The 21,766-nt window shown below is 35.4% G+C and overlaps 1 long non-coding RNA gene across 1 annotated transcript; it reads left to right on the forward strand.

Annotated features, from left to right (window-relative positions):
• The first annotated feature begins 2,065 nt into the window (after window positions 1–2,065).
• LOC132683059 (uncharacterized) lies at window positions 2,066–8,863 on the forward strand. Its single transcript, XR_009612036.2, has 3 exons — window positions 2,066–2,189; window positions 6,869–7,066; window positions 8,647–8,863. It is a non-coding gene; the product is annotated as an uncharacterized LOC132683059 (long non-coding RNA).
• Window positions 8,864–21,766: the final 12,903 nt, after the last annotated feature.

The raw sequence follows: 21,766 nt of genomic DNA on the forward strand, positions 1-21,766 counted from the left end.
GTTATACACATTCAGATACATTTCTTTTTGTGGATATATATTTGAATTTCTCTTGGCTAAATACCTCGAAGTGAAATTGCTGAGTTTTGAATATACATTTAACTTTACAAGATACTGCCAAATTATTTCCTAAAGTGGTTGTACCATATTCTATACCCACTGACAATGAATGAGAGCTCCAGTTTCTCTACATCCTCATCAACATTTGGTATTGTTAGTCTTTTCACTTTTATGAATTCTAGTGAGTGTAGAGTGGTATCTCATTGTGGTTTTTAATTTGTATTTCTTTGATGACCAATCGTGTCGATTATTTTTTATTTCTGATTTCCGTATTAGGTTTATTTGTATAACTTCTTTTTTGAAATGACTATTCTACCCTTTTGCTTATCCCCACCCCCCGCCATTCTAATTGAGTGGCTTGCTTCTTCTAATTGAGTGGTAAGAGTTCTTTACATATTTTGGGTACAAGATATTTGTCAGATATATTTATTGCTAATGTTTTCTCTCAGTCTGTTTTATCTTTGCATTTTCTTAATGGTGTCTTTTGAGGGGCTGACATTCTTAATGTTGATAAAGTGTGGTTTCTTACTTTGTTCTCTTATGGTTAAAACTTCCTATTTCGGGGCCCCTGGGTGGCTCAATCAGTTAGGCGTCTGACTTTGGCTCAGGTCATGATTTAGTGGTTCGCGAGTTTGAGCCCCACATCGGGTTCTGTGCTGACAGCTCAGAGCCTGGAGCCTGCTTTGGGTTCTGTGTCTTTCTGTCTCTGCCCCTCCCCCACTCATGCTCTGTCTCTCAAAAAATGAATAAATATTTAAAAAATTAAAAAAAAAGAAAACTTTCTATTTCTTAAGAAATCTTCACTGAATCCAAATCATGAAGATATTCTCTCGGAGTCTTTCTTCCAGATGTTTTATAGTTTTAGCTGTTATGTTTAGGTCTATGATCCATTTTGAATTAATTTTTGTGTATGTTGTGAGATAAGGGTTGAGATTCAGTTTCTTCCGCATTTGACATCCAGTTGTTCCAACATCATTTACTTAAAAGATTATTCTTTCTCCATTGAATTGTCTTGGCACTTTTGTCAAAAATCAATTGATTGTATATGTCAATTGTATAAATATAGTCATAGTGAAGCACTGGTATATTTAAGCATTAATCTATTTTGTATCTTTTTCAACCTAAATTTATAGCAACATCAAAAACTAAATTGTGATCTGTTATTTTACTAGCCAAAGGAAATTGAAGTGAAAACCTTAGAGGTGACTCATCTCCAATTTGACACGCTGATCATGAGCTTTGCCCTCTGTTAGGAAGACAATAGATATAACCCATGGCATTTTTATTGTTTTATTGAATTATTTTACATTATTAATTTATATGCTTACATATGAATTTTAGGGATTTTTATTGAATAATATATCTGGTTTTTGTTGAATCAGAGTATGCATTTTTTAATTTAAGCTACTTTTTCCTTGAAATATAAATTTAGACAATTTTTAGCTAGAAAAATTGTAGCCTGGGATTATTTTGATGTTTTGGCTTATGTCTTGAATGTATTCAGGCTTGGGTTGGTGACTGGAATTGACCTAGAAAATAATCAAATAGGGTGCATTGCAGTACATTTGAAACTCAACTCCTGATTCTGTGATGCTCCTTAATGCTCCATGTGGAAATTCCACATTAGGCACATAATCCCTGAGTCCAATCTGAGAGTGGATCCTGAAACTATGTGGTTCTATTCCTTTACCCTTCACCCCATTTTGCCCCTTCTCCAAATCCTAAAAGTACTGAGGATCAAACTCATCATAGTTTGACACAGAACCCACCACACTGATGGTAAAGGTCTGAATGAAGCCTTCCTGATAGACGTGCAGAACTCCCTCTCTGCTACCAGTGGCCCTTTCTGTGGAGTCAAAGGGGGCAGGAAGAGTGTAGGAGAGTGTGGGGGAGCATTTAATCTCTACTCTATAGCAAAACATGGTTGTTAGGGTCGTAAGTCATGGTTAAGTGCATTACTGGTTTTTAAAATACCCACTGATTTCATTCAGCAAGGAAGAATGGTCCAAAGAAAGAACGAACTCAGAAGTCGGAGTCAAAAGACTCGGGTTGGAGTACTGGTTCTTTCACTTGCCTCTTTGTGGACCCGTAAATAATAGGAATGATACCAAGCGACACACAGGGTTGTTGTGAGTATCAAGTAGGAGCACTCTGCAAACTGTGGTATTTAAATTTAAAAGTATCTTTCCTTCAGTAGCTCCCAAAGTTGCTGATATTCAAATCTGAGTCATTACTTAAATAGGCTCTGTTGAAATCAAGTGCATAATGACTTCTGGTTATTTGCTGGATTCACTCTCTTTAAAAGCTCATCAGCAAACATTTGCTTGCTGAATGACTCCTCTGCAACCTTGAAATACATTAGAGTTTTTCTATAGAAGGATAGTTGCTAGGTAGAGCTTAGGTCATAGTAAACTTGTCTTTTGTTGAGGATTAATGCTTTTGCTGCAGCAACATTGAAAATACTGGCAAGACCAAGGGCTGGCTATAGTGCATTTTTGTCTATGACATAAAAACAAAAAATTAAAACCTCTCCCCCAAAGGCTGCATAAACACCTTACTTCAAGTATTGTAAATTAGACGTTATTACATCTTTTCCCTGATACAAGCTAATTTCAGTAAATATTTTGTTGGTAACCATTTTTCCCCAACAATAATAGTAGTGCAAACTCAAAATGTAAAACTTGGAGACTACAGATATGTATAAAATTGAAACTAAAAATTGCCTACAATTTATGCACCCGGAAATAACCATAAAATAGTTTAATGAGTATTTTCTAGTCATTTGTATGTATGTGTTTTTAGAAAATTTACAAACTCTTCTTGATATAGTCTTGCATGTTGCTTTTCCCCCCACTTGATAGCATACACAAATTCCAATGTCTAAAATTATTCTCAGAGAAAATAATTTTGAAGGTTGCCTGATACTTTATCTGAACTTAGCATACCTAAAAATTATTTACATATATTTTTCCCAAATTACCTTTATTAAGTTAAATTTATGAACATTAAATTTCATCTACTTAAATTTGTAAATGTTAAATCTAAGTTGTTGAAAGAATTATAAATGCTGTTTAGAGTGAAGAAAATAAAATACGTATACTCAAATACACGCATGAATTTTCAAGGTGAGCCACATGTTCTCAATGGGGGCAATATCCCTCCAAAGGAAGCAAGTATTGGTTGAGGGGGGCGGGGAATGAAAAAAATCTACCCTTTTTATGAATAAAGCATAAATACCCAGTACATAGACTATATAAACAGATACATAATATATCTGTAGTATTAAAATTTCATGAGGGAGAGGGGCAATTAGTTAAAAAAAAATCTAAAAGAGTTTCTTAGGAGGGTGATTATGAAAAAAAGGTTCAGAAGCATTGAGATAATCTGGTAGGGGATTGCAATCCTGCAGAGCAATTCAATTGCTTAACACCCAAGTTCATATCACATAAGTTTCCTCTCTAACATGCAGAATCACCTGAGGTAATACTATAAGTTCTATCTGATATTAGTCTGTCATTTATTTTTGAGTACAGAATGCAGAGGAAAAAAACATGCAAGTTAAATGAAGGTTGAATTTAAGGTTCCAATGGTTACAATTATGTTAAGTGGTATCATTGTATTATAAAACTGTCCTGTCAAAGGCAAAACCCAGAATTAATACCTTAATGCATGGAACCCAGAATTAATTATTTACTTATACCTTAAAAACTCAGAATTAATTATTTACCTGCTAAAAGAAGATATCAGCTATGTTTTTTGTATTTTAATTTACCACATTTCAGTGGTTTTCCCAGAGCATGAATTCTCATTTCATACATGTCTAAAAATTTAAAAGACACCACCTCCAGAAGAACAAAAATGGTAGCAAGATGCATTGACTTAGGTTTAGAAAAAAAAACAACACAGCTTTGTTGAGATATAATTCACACACCATAAAATTTATGCTTTTAGAAAGTATATCCTTTTTTTTTTTTTTTTTTTTTTTAATATATGAAATTTACTGTCAAGTTGGTTTCCATACAACACCCAGTGCTCATCCCAAAAGGTGCCCTCCTCAATACCCATCACCCACCCTGCCCTCCCTCCCACCCTGCCCTCCCTCCCACCCCCCATCAACCCTCAGTTTGTTCTCAGTTTTTAACAGTCTCTTATGCTTTGGCTCTCTCCCACTCTAGCCTCTTTTTTTTTTTTTTTTTTTTTTCCTTCCCCTCCCCCATGGGTTTCTGTTATGTTTCTCAGGATCCACATAAGAGTGAAACCATATGGTATCTGTCTTTCTCTGTATGGCTTATTTCACTTAGCATCACACTCTCAAGTATATCCTTTTAAAGGTATAGTGGGTTTTAGTACATTTACAGAGTCACACAATCATCACCACTATCTAATTTCAGAACCATTTAATTACCCTGAAAAGAAACCCCATACCCATCGGTTGTCACTCCCCATTCCCTATTTCCCACAGGCCCTGCAACCACTAATCTACTTCCCATGTCTACAGATTTTCCTATTCTGGTTGTTTCCTATAAATGGAATCATACAAGATGTTGCCTTTGTGAATCACTTTCATCTAGCATAATATTTTCAAGATTCATTCACATTGTAGCATGTATCGGTACTTTATTCCTTTTTTATGGCTGAATAATATTCCGTTGCATGGACATACTCATTTTGTTTATCCATTAATCAGTTGGATATTTGTATTATTTCCATGTTTTGGTTATTATGAATAAGGTTGCCATGAACATTCGTGTATAAATTTTCACATAGACATATGTCTTTATATTATTTTGGGTACATACATAGGAGTAGAATTGCCAGGTTATATGGTAACTATGATTAACATTTTGAGGAATTATCAAACTGTTTTCAAAAGTGACTGCGCCATTTTATAATCCCACTAGTAGTGTGTGAGAATTGTAATTTTTCCACATCCTCACCAACACTTGTTATTGTCTTTTTTTTTTTTTTTCAGTCATCCTAGTGGGGGTGAAATGGTATCTTGTGGTGGTTTTGATTTGCATTTCACTAATGAATAATAATGTTGAGCATCTTTTCATGTGCTTATTGGCCTTTTATATGTCTTCTTCAGAGAAATGCCTATTCAAATCCTTTTATCATTTCTAAATTGGGTTATTTGTCTTTTAATTGTTGAGTTGTAAGAGTACTTTATATATTCTGCATTCAAGTCCCCTATCAGATATGCAATTGGCAAATATTGTCTCCCTTTCTCTGGATTGTCTTTTCACTTTCTTGATAGTGTCCTTTGAAGTACAAAAGTTTTAAATTTTGAGCAAATCCTATTAACCATTTTTTCTTTTGTCATTTGTGCTTTTAGTGTCATATCTAAGAAAACAGTGCCAAATCCAAGGTCACAAAGATTTACTCCTGTGTTTCATTCTAATAGTGTTATAGTTTTGTTCTTACATTTAGGTCTTTGATACATTTTTGAGGGAATTTTATATTTGGTATAAGCTAAGGGTCTGACTTATTTATTTATTTATTTATTTATTTATTTATTTTTGCTTGTGGATATCTAGTCATCACAGCACTATTTGCTGAATGATGGGTTTTGAATCAAGATACAATAATGTATCCTATTCCTTAAGTAGGAATAGGCTAGTGTGTGTTCTGGTGAGGAAGGGTTTTTAAAAGGAGAAGCAGTGAATCCTGCCAAGAGCAGCAGAGACTGAGCTCTAATAAAGGGGCTCCAGATTTAGCAGTCAGGATATCATTGGCAAGCTTTGAGGTAAATCTCAATAATTGTTTGGTGTAATGGTTAGTTTTATGTGTCAACTTGGCTAGCCTCCAGTACCCAGTTATTCAATTAAGCACTTATCTAGGTGTTGCTGTGAACATATTTCATAGATATATACTCAGCTGATTTTAAGTAAAGGAGATTATCTTTGATAATCTGGGTGGTCCTCATAACAATCAGTTGAAAGGCTTCAAGAACAAAACTGAGGTTTTCCTGAAGAAGAAATCCAGCCTGCCAGTTTACCGTATGGGTTTTGGACTTGCCAGCCCTATAGCCGCAGAAGCCAATGTCTTGAAATCTCTCTCTCTGTCTTCATATATACATATTCTATAATATTTTATATTATATCTATGTAAAATCTGCCTCTGTATAGGTAGTATATTATGTATATTGTTATATATCCTACTATATAGTAATATATATGTGTTATTTAATATAAATATACATTAATATTATATATAATATAATATTATGGATATATAATTCATATATTACTAATGATAGAATTTAAATATTAATATAAATGATATATATGTACTTTAATATACATTAACATATATTACATTATACATATTCTCTCTATACATTTCACCTCTACTGGTTCTGTTTCTCTGCTAGAACCCTGAACTAATATGGGGGAACTGAGTGAGGGAACTGAGGCTGATTTAGAGATAAACTCCCTGGAGAAGTTTGCAAATAAAATAGAGGGGAGAACAGAGGACAAAAAATAAAGTATTTTGGAGAGAGATGAATATTTGAGAGAGAAGGGTTCTCAATGAGTTAGATCTATAATGTAATTCTTCATTTATATTTCATAACTTTTTAAATCATAAATAGATCTAACATTTTAATCTCTCTCACTTCTTTTTGTAATATTGCATCCAAGTAAGTTAACTATATAATCTGATGGTATAATTTTTAAGATTGTCTCATTAAAAAGCTATTTCTTTCGTTGAGTGCCAGCCACTGTGATTGCATATTAAATAACAAGTAATGATCAATCAGCCTCCATAACATTTTCTTTACAAAGTCTTTCTTTCCTTGTGTTGGCAGACATCATAGAGGAAAGTTATGAAAGAGTCTTCGTTGGGAAAGTTATAAAAGCAAAACTAAAAATTATAACTTGATAGCCATGAGGTCATGGCTATCATGGATCAGTCATGGAACAGCATGATTATGAAGTTCAATGGAAAAAAGTGAAGAAAATATATTTTTTATAAAATTTAAGGAAGAAAGAATTGGTCTTAATTGGTAAGTGCAGAGATGTAGAGATTTTAATTTCTTATCTAAGTCAACAAAATGATAAGAGTCTTTTAACTTACACATTACGAGTATAAATTCACATTCTAAAATGAATGCTTTAAAGAAAAAAAAGTAAAGAACTTGGTTTACTTTGGTGCAGAGCTGGACATCGTATTTTACAAAACCAGCTGGCATATGTTGGCACCATTTGACTATATACCTTCTAGTTCCTATTACACTTCTACTGATTGCATCCTAAGGCCATGTTAGTTTTGACAAAATTCAATTCTTTTGATGAGTGTCAGGTTTACTGGGCTGCTAAAAACATGTAGTTAATAGATCAGGAAGACTGATAAGTATCGTCATATAGTTTTGTTCCAGAAGAACTCCATGCAGTTAATATACAAGCATCCAGTCTGTGTGAGCCCAGGGACTTCTAACCTGTTTGATATCTTACATATTATTGTGTCATGCTCAATTGTTAACATGTGAACATTTATCAGAGAAGATTATTGTAACTGGTTACTTACGTTATATCCTAAGTGTACTCTTCTTTTTTTAAAAAAAAAATTTTAATGTTTATTTTTGAGAGAGAGAGAGAGAGAGAGAGAGGGAGGGAGGGAGAGAAAGAGCATGAGCAGGGGAGGGGCAGAGAGAGACAGAAACACAGAATCCCAAGCAGGCTGCAGGCTCTGAGCTGTCAGTGCAGAGCCCAACACGGGGCTGGAACCCACAAGCTGTGGGATTGTGACCTGAGCCAAAGTCGGATGCTTAATCGACTGAGCTGCCTTGGTGCCCCCCAAGTGTACTCTTCTTAATGATTTTCAGTAGTTATCCTTTGGGAGAATAGGAAAACAGAGGCTACCTGTGGAAGAAGCTTCTTAGAAGGGCCAACTTCCATTGGCATGGTTAGATTAAATGGATTTAACAGACTTAAATCTTGTTGCTGCTTGATATATCATAATTGTAACAATTTCTTTTTTTAAATTGTGACGGTTTTTATGGGAATACATTATATGAGCTAAACCACAAAATTATATTGAGATAGAATTTTTAAAATTTCTCAACAGAAAAGGTAGAGATTAGGAAGTTCTTGTGGGCAGGGATTCTGGTCGACCTATCTTTTTATTGCCACCAGTAGCATAGGAACTGGCACATAGTAGGCATTCAGAAATGTTTGATGAATAAAATAACCAGTCAATTCATTAGTTGGAATAGTTGGCTGAGGAATATCCTTATGATCTGGCATTGGCTCTAAGAAGCAGTTTTTAATTAGGTGATGGATTGATATGAAGTTTGGTTTTCAAGTGTATAACTGCATGCATGCTTGACTCAGAGGTCAAATTAAATCTGATGGACAATTAGAGACCTGTTATGGAGTAGTAAGAACTCATTTGTGGAGGCATTTGGGAGTTGAATGTCTAATGGAAAGAAAGCTCAGTGGCTCCATCTAGTCATCCTTCTTACAGCAAAATTCGGGGAGATTTAATAACTGGGTATGCTGTATTCTCTAGAGGAAGATCATATGTATGTTGTTTGACAGACTGAACATTAAGTTCATATGGTCAACTCTTTTCCTAACTTTGTAGGGAGTAGATATTGTTATGGATGCATTCTGGTTTCCTGTAAAAACATGCTGCTTCCATCAATCATCCTTTCTGCCAGTATCATCTCTGTCTTCAATTCCAGCACCAGAAATGGGTACTTCACAGTAGGTTTTACTGGATTTCACAAAAGACATTAAAGACTTAGATAATCTTCTCAGCTTTTCATTTGGTGCCTTTATTTAAGTAAATCATTGCATGCAGTTGCCTAATGGCTAATCATGGCAAGCCTAACTTTACGAAACCTGCTCAAGATATGTTTGTCTAAAAGTTGTTCCCTTCCAATTGTCAGCCTCCAACAGCAATGTCTGCACAATAATTGTGATGAATCTCTAGTGCATCATCAGAACTAATCTGTAGTAAAACTGATTCCACTTCTAGAAAAAATTATTTTTTATTGGGTCATTTCACTTAAAATGTAGGAACAGCAAACATGCACGGATGAGTACAGAAGGAAATACAAAGTATGAGAAATTGTCCTGCAAAAATATAATTGGTTGTTTTCTCTTACATGTAGAGAATTTAGTCTAGCCACTTAATTGAGTTTATTTTGAAAAAGGCCATCAAAAGAAGCATAATTTAAATCTGAGAATATGATTATAAAATGGAAGAATGAGGACTAATTTAAGGATATTTGTTAACATTGGGAATTTACATTGTTCCAGAGGTTAAGCCAATGTAATAAGATAAGAAAAATATATAACAATACAATTTTTAAAAAATAAACAGAAATAGAAATGTGCCCTATATCTTTGAATGCGGATAGAAAACTGAGAGGATGCATGCTAAACTATTAAAAATGGTTGTTTTGAGGGGTGCGACTGTGACGTGGAGAGGAAATTGGTGTTTATTTGTTTTTCCCTCTACATTTTAGTGTAGCCCGAATTTTATATTTTACAACAAATATGCATGAATTTATTGCATTTTTAAATTAAGAAAAATTAAGGAATTAACACAATCATAAAACAGGATCTCCACAATACAGAAAGAAGAACTAAATGGGTTATCAGAACAGAAGTTATGTCAGAAGGAAATTTTTAAGAGCTGGGTGATGGAGTCATAAGATTGGAGAGCTGGTGATGTGACAGCATGAAATGATAAGTAAAACAGACAAGTGGAATCAGTGACAGTAAACTTTTATGTATATCATGAAATGTGGTGTCTGCATGTGATTAAACAGTCATTATAAGACTGAAAACACAAACATACACAAATAACTTCTTTTTAGTGTTTAAGCAGAAACATTTTCCTCTCATGTTTTTTACTTAAAAAATTCAAATCTATGGAAAAAAATTTTTTAAAGATACAATGAAAATGTGTATGTTCTTCATCTAATATGACCAGTTACCATTTTGTTCTCACTCTCTCTCTATATTTTTTTCTTTCTTTGAACAATTTGTAAGTAAATTGCAAACATCATGACATTTCACCTCTAAATAATCCAGCAGGTACATAACACATATACCTATCAAATCATAATAATAGCTATTGGTGTTATATCTCTGAACATGTGCCTGGCCCTTTGCTAAATGTTTTACTTATATTAGTTCATTAATCCTTACAACAGCCCTTTGTGTGAGGTATAATTGCTCCATCTTATTGATGAAGAACAAGATGGGATTCAAGCCTATATCTGACTGATTCCAAAATCCATGCTTAAAACCACAAGACAGGATATAGTTAAGGGCTAAGATGAGTGAAACAAGTTTTCACTGAACTTCAGAGAAGGGAGCAATCATAGCAGAACAGAATGGTTTAGAAACATTTTCCAGAAATGGTTACCTTTGAACTAGACTGACAGAAACAGTCTTCTCTCTTTTACTTTGTTGGGAAGATATGTCCTAAAAGCACTGACATTTATAATCCATTTCCCCTTTTTATTTCCAAAAGTAAAATTAATTGTATGTAGACATTTGCTTCTCATCAACTTTTCCTTATGCATGATTGCAATGTCATAATTTCAAATAAAGGGCATTACAATATGTATTATGTAAAATTTATTTTACTTTGGTCGCATTAAACATTTTCATGGTGGTAAGTAATAGATTACTATAAAACAAATTTCTGTGAGTAGCCGTATGAAGAATTTTTAAATCACAGGAACTGTCATAGCAGTTCTATTTCTAATGTATATAGAGATGTTATGTGTGCAAATATATCATCAAGAATGCACAAGATCAAAAGTGTGAAACTAAATACAGTTCATAACTCAACAAAACAAGAGTGAAGTTGTGCCAAAACAACTTTGCTCTTCATATTTCCCATCGCAGTAACATTTAAGGGATTATTTCCGAAAATGTTCATGAGTCAGAAGCAGGGAATGAGTAATCCTGTGCTTTGGACTTTATGAATGTTTTACTGCCAAAGGGACATTATCTAGTTTTTTTTAAATAAAGTGATGAGTTCTTCATCCTCAGATTCTTAACTGGCTTATTTGGATAAACTCGAATATAATTTGAACAACCAAATTACTGGTGTCTTCTGAATTTAGCACTGAGTTTTCTTAAAATGTTCTAATTTATTGAACAACACTTCAATCTCATCTGTACCTGCATAGAAATAACTACTGGGGGTTACAATAACCTTAGAATAGGTCAACAAGATTCTTTAGTAAATAGAAAAACAAAGTTGGATTGATTCATTCAAAGTCAGAATATGCATGGAAATATAGTTAATGGTTAGTTGATATTTCAGTTTTCTTTGTGGATTTTTAAACTTTATCATGATGAAAAGTTCAATGAAGAATATTTATGAGGCCTAGCATGGGGATGATTTTTATGTCTTTTAATTTGTATATTCCACTGGATTTTGGAAGTCTCAAATTTTATTCCTCTGTGTATTTATTATCCTCATTTCCAGATTTCCCACATGGAATATAACATTTTGGGTCTCATGAATGAGTCAAGAAAAATTTTTAAAGGCCCAGGGCTAAGTTGAGGCTCCATATTTTATGCTAGTAGGGTCATGCTATTTTAATTCCTCAATTAGCCTCTTTCTATTGAGCATCAAATGTGGTTCCAACACTAGTGTTGGAAAAGTGAGCACAAATCATCTATTTTCCCCCTTTTCACTCTTAGACTGTGCAGATAAACTTTGTTTTGCATCTTAAATACCCAGACTTTAGTGATCCTGGCATACACTTAACAGTGGAAAGAATAATCAGGATCTTTTTCAGAAGGACCACACTTTCAACCTGCTAAAAGAGAATAAAGTTTTTCAAGTTAAAGTAAAACACATACTCTAAATTGCATAAAGGGGAAAGATGTAATGTAAATTTAACTATGCCATTTTGTTATAGGGAGGGGCTAAATAACACAAAGACCCATATTTTTAAAACAATGTTTACGGCAAAATGTTCTACCTCCAAATACATAGCTTGTGAAAGCTAAAATGAGACAGAGGCTGCATTCTGGCTTTAGAAAAGAATCAGTGATACATTAATGAATCATATTTTTCTCATGTCACCATTGTGGACTAAGCATGCATGGGCTCAAGAATAAAAATAAGATTTCGAAATCTATTTTTTGAAAATCCAAGAAAATCACGAATATACATCACTGATCACATTAGAATCTGTTCTTTAAAACAAATACAGACCTTAGTGATAGACCTACTATTTTATCATGAAGATTGTATGTGTTGGCTAGTTTTTGATGATACCATGAGGAGGAGATGATTAGACTTAACTATAGCAGTATCAAAGGAGTGTAACTTATTCTTTTGGCAACTGAAGGGAGGCTGGCAGAGGAAAGTTATAAGTTCTTGGCCCAATTCTGCTCATCAATTTTGTCAGTAATTTATTTGAAAGCATAAGATTATCCCTTTTCTGGTATAAAAGTGGTACAAGCAGTACAAAACTGAAACAGGACTAGTAACATAACAGGCAACAGAATTGAGATTGAACTTATTATGACAGATAAGAAATCTACAGATAGAACTTCATAGGAATAAATGCAAATTTCTGTTTTCAGGCTCAAAAACTTAATTGTACACTCAAAGTGTGGAGATGTCTTGGGTTGGTTAAAAGAAATATTAACAATTTAGAGGGGAATTATTATGCTGATGAAGGTTTTGAAAAATATTTTATATTCATTCATTCACTCATTCACTCAATTATAGTATGCCAAAAATAGCCCAGAATTCCTTGTTCTCAAAAGTTTACATTTTAATTGGGAAGACAGACTCACAACTGATAATTTCTGAACAATGTGATAAATGGTAAAAGAGAGGGTTAAACAGTTTTGCAGAAGCACAAAGAGAGGAACAACTTCTTTGGGGTTACCTTCACAAAAGGGTTGACTTTTAAACTGGATTTTGAGGATTAAGTAGGAGTTCCCTGGAAAGACAGAAGAGAAAGAGAATGTTCTCCTCCTTTGTACGGAGGAGAACATGCACAAAGAAAGGAGGGTGTTTTTTTTTTTAAAGTTTTATTTATTTATTTTGAGAGAGACAGAGACAGCATGAGTGGGGGAGGGGCAGAGAGAGAGAAAGAGAGAGAATTCCAAACAGGCTCCTCACTGCCATCGCAGAGTCTGATGCAGGTCTCAAACCCACAAAACTGTGGGATCATGACCTGAGCCAAAACCAAGAGTTGGACGCTTAACTGACTGAGCCACCCAGGCACCCCTAGGGTGTTTTGATCAGAGAGTGCGCATTTGAGGTTGTGGAATTGAGGCCCAAATCATAGGCAAAAGTCCATCTTGAAGGGACTTCTTTGCTGTGTTAGAGATCTTGGATTCAAATAGTTTGTAGTGTAGGGTTGGGAAGTGACTAGCAGGTTTGTATTTTAAAAAGATGAGTCTAACCACCTCACACCTGTCAGAATGGCTAAAATTAACAGCACAAGAAACAACAGGTGTTGGTGAGGATGCAGAGAAAGAGGAACCCTCTTGAACTGTTGGTGGGAATGCAAACTGGTGCAACCACTCTGGAGAACAGTATGGAGTTTCCTCAAAAAACTAAAAATAGAACCACCTTATGATCCAGCAATTGCACTTAGGTATTTGCCCAAAGGATACAAAAATACAGATTTGAATGGATACATGCACCCCAATGTTTATAGCAGCATTATCAACAGTGGGCAAACTATGGAGAGGGTCCAAATGTCAACCTACTGATAAATGGATAAAGAAGATATTGCAATGACGTGGATGGAGCTAGGACGTATTATGCTAAGTGAAATAAGTCGATCAGAGAAAGACAAATATCATACAATTTCACTCATGTGTAGAATTTAAGAAACAAAACAGATGAACGTATGGGAAGGTGGGGAAGAGGAGAGAAACAACCATAAACGACTCCTAATGATAGAGAACAAACTGAAAGGTGATGGAGGGAGATGGGCTAGATGGGTGATGAGTATTAAGGAGGGCACTTGTGATGAGCGCTGAGTGTTATATGTAAGTGATAAATCACTATAGTCTACTCCTGCAACCAATACTGCACTGTATGTTAACTAAAATTTAAATAAATAAATAAATAAATAAAAAGATGACTCTAGCCTGTAACATAATGGATTCTGGGAGGACAGTTTAGAGCTTGTTGGCATTAACAATGTAAGGCTAAGGCATAAACTCAGTAAAGCAGTGATAGGGAAAAGAACACAGGAGGAAAAAGTAGGAAGATACCTAGGAGGTAGAATCCGATGAGAGACAGTCAGAGGAATTAGGTATATTTAACCTGGAGTAGAGAAGACTTAGATGAGTAGGTGTCTTCTAGTACCTGACGGACTATTGATATTTGGTATTAGTCAAGACAGCAGAACTAGGATCCGTGGGTGGAGGTCATTAATGACAATTGCAGTTATCCAACAATGGAATGGGCTTCCTGTCTGGAAAATGAGTTCTTTATCCTTGGAGGCATGAAAGTAAAGCTGAATAACCATATTATTCAGCTATAGACATGCTATAGAAAGGAAGTCTTCAACTTTGGGAGACAAGTGACACCAGATGATCTCTGGTGTCTCTTCTAGCTTTTCTTTGATTCTTTGGTTCCAGTAAAAAGTCAAGTCTTAGGCTTTAAGAGACACAGACTAGTATCCTTTTTAAAGAAACTCTTAAGGTTCCACTCCAAAATGGAGAAAGAAAAGCAAATTGGTTTTGATGTCAAACAAAAGCATACTGGCTTTTAGTGCTTTTTAAGGTTTTCAACTTGCCTTATTATAGAATGAAGATTTCTTATATTGGGTGTTGGAAAATCCTCAAGGAATGGAATCATACATATTTTGTTCCTAGTTATGTCCTCACTGTTCCAAGCCTAATGCCTGGCATATAGTTTGTGCTCAACAGCTTGATAAACAAATGTAGTGGATGCCACCATACATCATCCACATCTATTTTGAGGACTTAACAACCTATTTCCCCAGCTGTTGGGAGTGCTGTCAGCAGATGGCCCTCAAACCTCTTCAAAATTAGCCTTGACTGCAAAGAGCTATCTCACCCAAGGTTATGCCCTCTTTCCAGGGCAGCCCACATCTAATAACTGGTCAGTGGAAGGGTACAAAGTTGACCTCCATGCTTGCCTCAACCCGGGACAACTGTGAAGGGTCATACTAGAGCTCCCCATGGGGCTGGCTGAGGCCTCTTGTGACTACAGGATAACCCAACCTCTCTCTCTCTGCCAATCCTGCTTCTTTCCCTTCCCTTCTGCAGGAGTTGATCCTGACAATACTCCTAATAGACATTAATCTCCATCTCAGAGTCAGTTTCACAGGGAACCAACCCAAGGGAATTGACCATATGAATGAGAATCTATTCAATATTTGACAGAATTTTGTAGAACACAAAATGAGGGATTCTTGGTTATCAACAGTTATGATAAATACTTTTGTACTCAACTTCTTCTCAGTGGGCCTTTCCTTTTTATTTAAATTAATGTGAATTAAACCCTTTCATGAAATGATGCTGTCAACCCCCCCCCCCCTTACCCCCACCTCCGGTTTTCTTATGTTTTTAAAAACATTGACTGCTGTTTGATGTAAGATCCAAGGCTGAACTTTCAGAGTATGTGTTCATTTGGGACTTGATTTACTGCTCTTTGGCCTTGGTTTGTTTCCACTTGATTTCAGATGATTAATCTTCCTGGGAAAGCCTCCAGGGACTGATGGTGCCCTGGTCTGTTCACTGATATAAGCGAAATTATTCAGAAGTTCATGTATCATCCCCTTTTCTGTCAGTCTTTATCCTGTTAAAGTCCCCAAATGTTCAGTATTTAGATGGAGAAAAAGAATATGGAGGTCAAAGGTATAATTGTTTGAGATTTACCAAAGGGAAGTAATGGGGGCCTCAACTGTTTTGTTGGTGAGATGACAGAGGGTGTCGAGCTCTGGTTTATCAGTAGCTCATGACCTAAGGCTGGAGAAAGACACTTCACAGAAGGCATTGGAATTGCTTAACATTGAGCAAATGCCTCACAATCTATGGGCCCACCATTCTGTTGATATGTGAACACTAGAACCTTACAGGTGCCTCTGCCATCTCCAGGCTTCTCCCCTGTGGGGTCTCTTACACCTAGACAAGACCTCAGGTCTAAAGTCACATTTGGAATCTGGAGGAGATTATTGGGACCCGCATGTACTGAATGGTGGGGAACAACATAGCATAATGGTTAAGTGGACATATTCTAGAGCCAGGTTCAAATCCTAGCTCTGTCACTTGCTAGCTGTGTGATCTTGGACAAATTAGTTAACCTCTGTGTGTCTCAATTTCCTCATTTGTAAAATGAGAATAATAACAGTAGTATCCATTTCACAAGGTTGTTGTGGGAGATCATATGATTTAATATATGTATAGTATTTAGAAAAGTACCCACAACATATTGAGTACTGTGTGTGCTTTGAAAAATTAATAAAAGTCTGTAGAAGTCACAAGAAGTCTTGATGTAATGCATCAAGAGGAACATTTAACATGGAGATGCGGCCATAGGACTGGCTCTACCAATAAGTCTAGAAGTTTTCACCAAAAATTCTGCCAACAGAATATACAGCCACAAAATAAAACAGACTAAATGCTCAGAAGCTCCTCTACTAGTTTTTTTTCCCCTTTGGTAATAAAATATGATCAAATAAATAATTCTAGTGGCATGATGGATGCATGGAGCATTCTAATGTTGGAAAAATTGCCACATTTATGTAGTATTAAAGTTGGACTTTAAGAGCTAAGACATACAGTGGCATCCAAAGGAAATATAAATTTTCACAGCCACCAGAAAGACAAATATACAATGATTAATTTTAGTGTATCTCAAACTTGCTTATGTCAACATATGTTCCATTCACAGCACAGTGTGATTATAATGGTGCAAACCACTTACCTATGAAATATATGAATCTCAGCTGGCAAACATGACCAGTTTAAGAGTATATTTAACACAGATCTTCCTGGACTTAGGATGGGGTTGTATTCTGATAAACCCATTGTCGGTTGAAAATACCCTTTAGTCCTAACTTACTGAACATCATGTGCTCAGAACACTCGTATTAGTCTACAGTTGTGCAAAACCATCTAACACAAAGCCTCTTTGATAACAGAGTGTTGAATATTTCATGTAATTTATTGAATGCTGTACTGAAACCAGGAAAGAGAATGGTTGTAGGGGTACAGAATGGTTGTGAGCGCATCAGTTGTTTACCCCGGTGATCTCGTGGCTGACTGGGAGCTGTGGCTTACTGCTCAGCATCATGAGAGGCTCTTGCTGCCTATCACTAGCCTAGGAGAAGATCAAAATTCGAAACTGGAAGTGCAGTTTCTACTGAATGTGTATTGCCTTTGCACCACCATGAAGTCAAAGGCTCATAAGTTGAACCATCATTAAGTCAAGGACTGCCTGTATAGGTACTCCCCTTGCGTTTTCAGACAAGGGAAGAAAATGAAGCACAATTTACCCCCATATCAAGGCAGCGTTTAAGCATAAACCCAGAATACTCACAACGTTCAGACTTACAATGTGTAAATAAAACAAGAAGTGTCAGAAAATATACATTTCCAAAGATGGATCACACAAAAACAATGGCTCTTTCGTGTTACTCCCCCTTTGTTTAGTGGAGGAACTGCAGTTTAAATTGTAAACATAGCAAGTACAATGAATACTGCCACTAATTGTGCTAATTATTGAAAGGATGTGGGTGCTGGCCACTGGTAGTATTAAAAATATCAGGATTGTTTTGGGGCACCTGGGTGGGGCACTCGGTTGAGCATCCGACTTTGGCTCAGGCCATGACCTCCCGGTTTGTGGGTTCGAGCCCTACATTGGGCTCTGTGCTGACAGCTCAGAGCCTGGAGCCTGCTTTGGATTCTGTGTCTCCCTCTCTCTCTGCCCCTCCCCTGCTTGTGCTCTGTCTCTCTCTCAGAAATAAATAAAACGTTAAAAAAATCAGGATTGTTTTGATATCTGTATTTATAAACAAAAGGTACAGGGGAGTTGGATTTCTGTTAAAATCAGCTCTTGTGTTTACAAATTCCAGACACATTAAATATTTGTTTACAGTCTTTATTTACCATGCATTCAAATTTAAGTAATATGAACACAGAAAAAATAGGTGAATGGATATATGACTTTGAGATTAAAATTAGTACTAAAATGTAAATAAAATGTAGAAAGTTTCCTAAAAGAATAACAACAAGCTTATGTTAATTCATTTGAGACCTCCAAATATCCCACATCATAATGGTGGGGACCTCACTCCTCATATCCCAATAATGACATACATCCCAAATAATGACAACTTTTTTCTGTTAAAAATTAAGAGGATTTTTAACAGTTTTGCCATGAAAATTATCATTGATTTTGTTTTTCCCTTTTCATACTTTTGAGCCATTCATTCATTCATTCATTCATTCATGCATTTTAGATCTGGACCATTTTCTGTAGCCTTTGAAAATCCCCCAGTCGTAGGGCGTTGTGCCTATGGAGTCTAAGCAATGAAATAGCCCAGTTATTATAGTTTGGGGATCTCAGTTTTCTCATCTGTGAAGGAGGTGTTTCCCAAACTGAAATATAAAGCAGCTTTATTGGGGTTTGAATTCTCTGTCATGGCTCTCACTGAGGGGCGGGTAGAGGTGAGAACGAATTGAATAGGAATCATGCCTTCTGAGGATGGGTCAGGAGTACAGAACCTGCATTTGGTGAAAAAGTTTCTAGGATGCTGCTGTAGTCAACGTTTTCCTGAAAGAGTTTTCAGGAGGTTATCTCATTCCTGGGTGAGTCTTTAGGTGCATTTCTTATACTCACTGTGGCCACACTGTCCAGTATGGTAGCCACAAGCCACATGTGGTTGTTTAAACTTAAATTAACTAACATAAAATAATAAAATTAAATTAAATTAAATTTTAAAAAGTTCTGCTCCTCTATCACACTAGACAAATTTCAAGTGGTGAATAGCTACATGTTGTCAGTGGCTCTTGTTGGACAGTGCAGTTATAGAATATTTCCATCACTGCAGAAAATTCTATTGGCCAGTGCTGTTCCAAAGCCTTGGTGTCTGTTCCCCCTCCCAAACCAAAGGAAGCCACTTGTGCTCCTTCAATAACCAGATGATTAAAAAAAAATCCTTATTGAAGTATAATTTACACTCCTTAAAATTCATCTATTTTAAGTGTATAATTCAATGATTTTTAGTAAATTTATCAGGGTTTCTCTTCTGAAGCACAAAACACACATCTTCCATGGATGATACATAGCTAACATAATTCCAGTTGAAAGTAAGTCTATTACATACTATGAATGGATGTCTTGGGACATTGGGGCTTAATTCTCTCCTGGAACCCCGGGTGAGCCAGACAAAACATAATTTGGCAGCATTTTCAATTACATCAAAGAAAGACATAAGTAAGCATAGCTGAATATCCTTAGGTCAAACACATGGTGCAATTGCACAGTATAACCAAAATTTGGCAACTATTGTGGTCATGTTGCAATATAACATAGTATTTCCTTTCCTTTCTTCATAAACAGAAGTATCTTTATCAGAAAAGAAACCTTACATCCATTGAAATATGATTAACATAAAATTGTTTTGAATATGGTCATACATTATGCTGTTATGGCAGTATTAATATTACATTCCTCACAATTTCAGATATTTTCTTTGTCATAACACAAAAATGCTTTTTAATATAGTTGTAAGGAACATTACATACTGTTTTATTTGGCTTTTGTTCATTTCACCCAATTTTATAGTTCCATTTCTTGTGCAATGACAGTATCTGTAGACTTGTTACAAAGCATTTTATTTTGTTGATTAAACAATACTTTCTTAGCATGACCCCTATTTAGTGCCATGAAGATGTTTCCAGTGTATTGATACAATAAATAATGCTATGATGATAACATTTGCTGCTGTGGTCTGAAGGTTTGTGTCCCTCCAAAATTCACATGTGGTAATCCTAAACCCATTGTCAGAAGGCAGAGCCTTTGGGAGGTGATTAAGTTACAAAGGCAGAGGCCGCATGAATGAGGTTAGTACTTTTATAAAAGAGACCCCACTAGAGCTCCCTAGTCACTTCCACTGTGTGAGGACACAGTGAGAAGGCACTGGTTATGACGCAGGGAGAGGGTTCTTGCCAGAAAGTGACTGTGCCGTCACGTTGATCTTGGACTTCCCAGCCTCCAGAACTGAGAGAAATAAATTTCTGTTGTTTGTAAGACACCCAATCTGTAGCGTTTTGTTATAGCAGCCTGAAGGAACTAAGAAACTTGTATTCTATTTATTCTTCTTTCCTTTCGAGTCACACATGCACACCACACACACACACACACACACACACACACACACACACACACAATTTGTCAATTACCATTATCGCTGCTAATATGGTAGCCACTGACCACATGAAATGTGAATAATCTGAATTTATATGTACTGTAGGTGTAAAATACAGACTGGATCTCGAAGGTTAATATGAACAAAAGAATATAAAATATATCATTAGTAATTTTTATACTGATTACATGTCGAAATGATACTTTTGATGTATTGGATTAAATAAAACATTATTAAAATTAATTTTACCTATCTCTTTGTACTTTTAAAAATATGGCTATTAGAAAACTTTAAATTACATGAATGGCTCACAGTATACCAGTGACCCTTGAACAAGGGGGTATAGGGGCATCAACACCCACATAGTAGAAAATATGCATATAACTTTTGACTTCCACCCCAAATTTAACTACTAATAGGTTACTGTTGACTGGAAGCCTACTGTTTATAATATAATAAATAGTTGATTAACATATTTTGTATGTTCTATGTATTATATACTGTATTCTTACAATAAAATAAGCTAAAGAAAATATTAAGAAAATCGTAAAATTCTTGTACAGTACTATACTGTATTTATTTTTAAAAATCTACATGTTAGTGGACCTACACAATTGAAACCTGTGCTGTTCAAGGGTCAACTGTATTTCTTTTGGACAGCACTGACTTAATGCCTTGAGTCTATTTCTGGATTTTCTATCTGATTAATTTTTCCTAATTGTGTATACCTACTTTGTGTGTTTTTGACAATTATTTTAACAATTTAAAATATACTTGAAACATAACACAAGCATGATCACATCTTTAAAACAGTATTTGGTATTACTGGATTGGTTTCTTATGTATCAGTTGACATGTATCAATTTATAAAGTTCTGTATATTCTATTACAGGGCCTTTGACTTTGTAGTGAGTTAGCTTTTTTATGAACCTAGAAATATTGTCATCTTTTCTATTTTTAGGCTCCCCAAATGCTGACTTCTGCTTTATTTATTATATATTCCTGTATTTATCCATTTGGGTTTTACAATTTTTTTATTAAGTTTATTTATGTTTTTCTGAGAGAGACAGTGAGAGAGAGAGAGAGACCGAAACCATAAGTGGGGGAGGGGCAGAGAGAGCAGGAGAGACAGAATTCCAAGCAGGCTCTGCACTATAATGGTTTTTATTTTTATTTATTTATTTATTTTTCAATATATGAAATATATCATCAAATTGGTTTCCATACAACACCCAGTGCTCATCCCAAAAGGTGCCCTCCTCAATACCCATCACCCACCCTGCCCTCCCTCCCACCCCCCATCAACCCTCAGTTTGTTCTCAGTTTTTAAGAGTCTCTTATGCTTTG

Source organism: Panthera onca, chromosome C2 (genome assembly GCF_046562875.1).
Source record: "Panthera onca isolate mPanOnc1 chromosome C2, mPanOnc1 haplotype 2, whole genome shotgun sequence".
Classification (NCBI taxonomy): Eukaryota; Metazoa; Chordata; class Mammalia; order Carnivora; family Felidae; genus Panthera; species Panthera onca.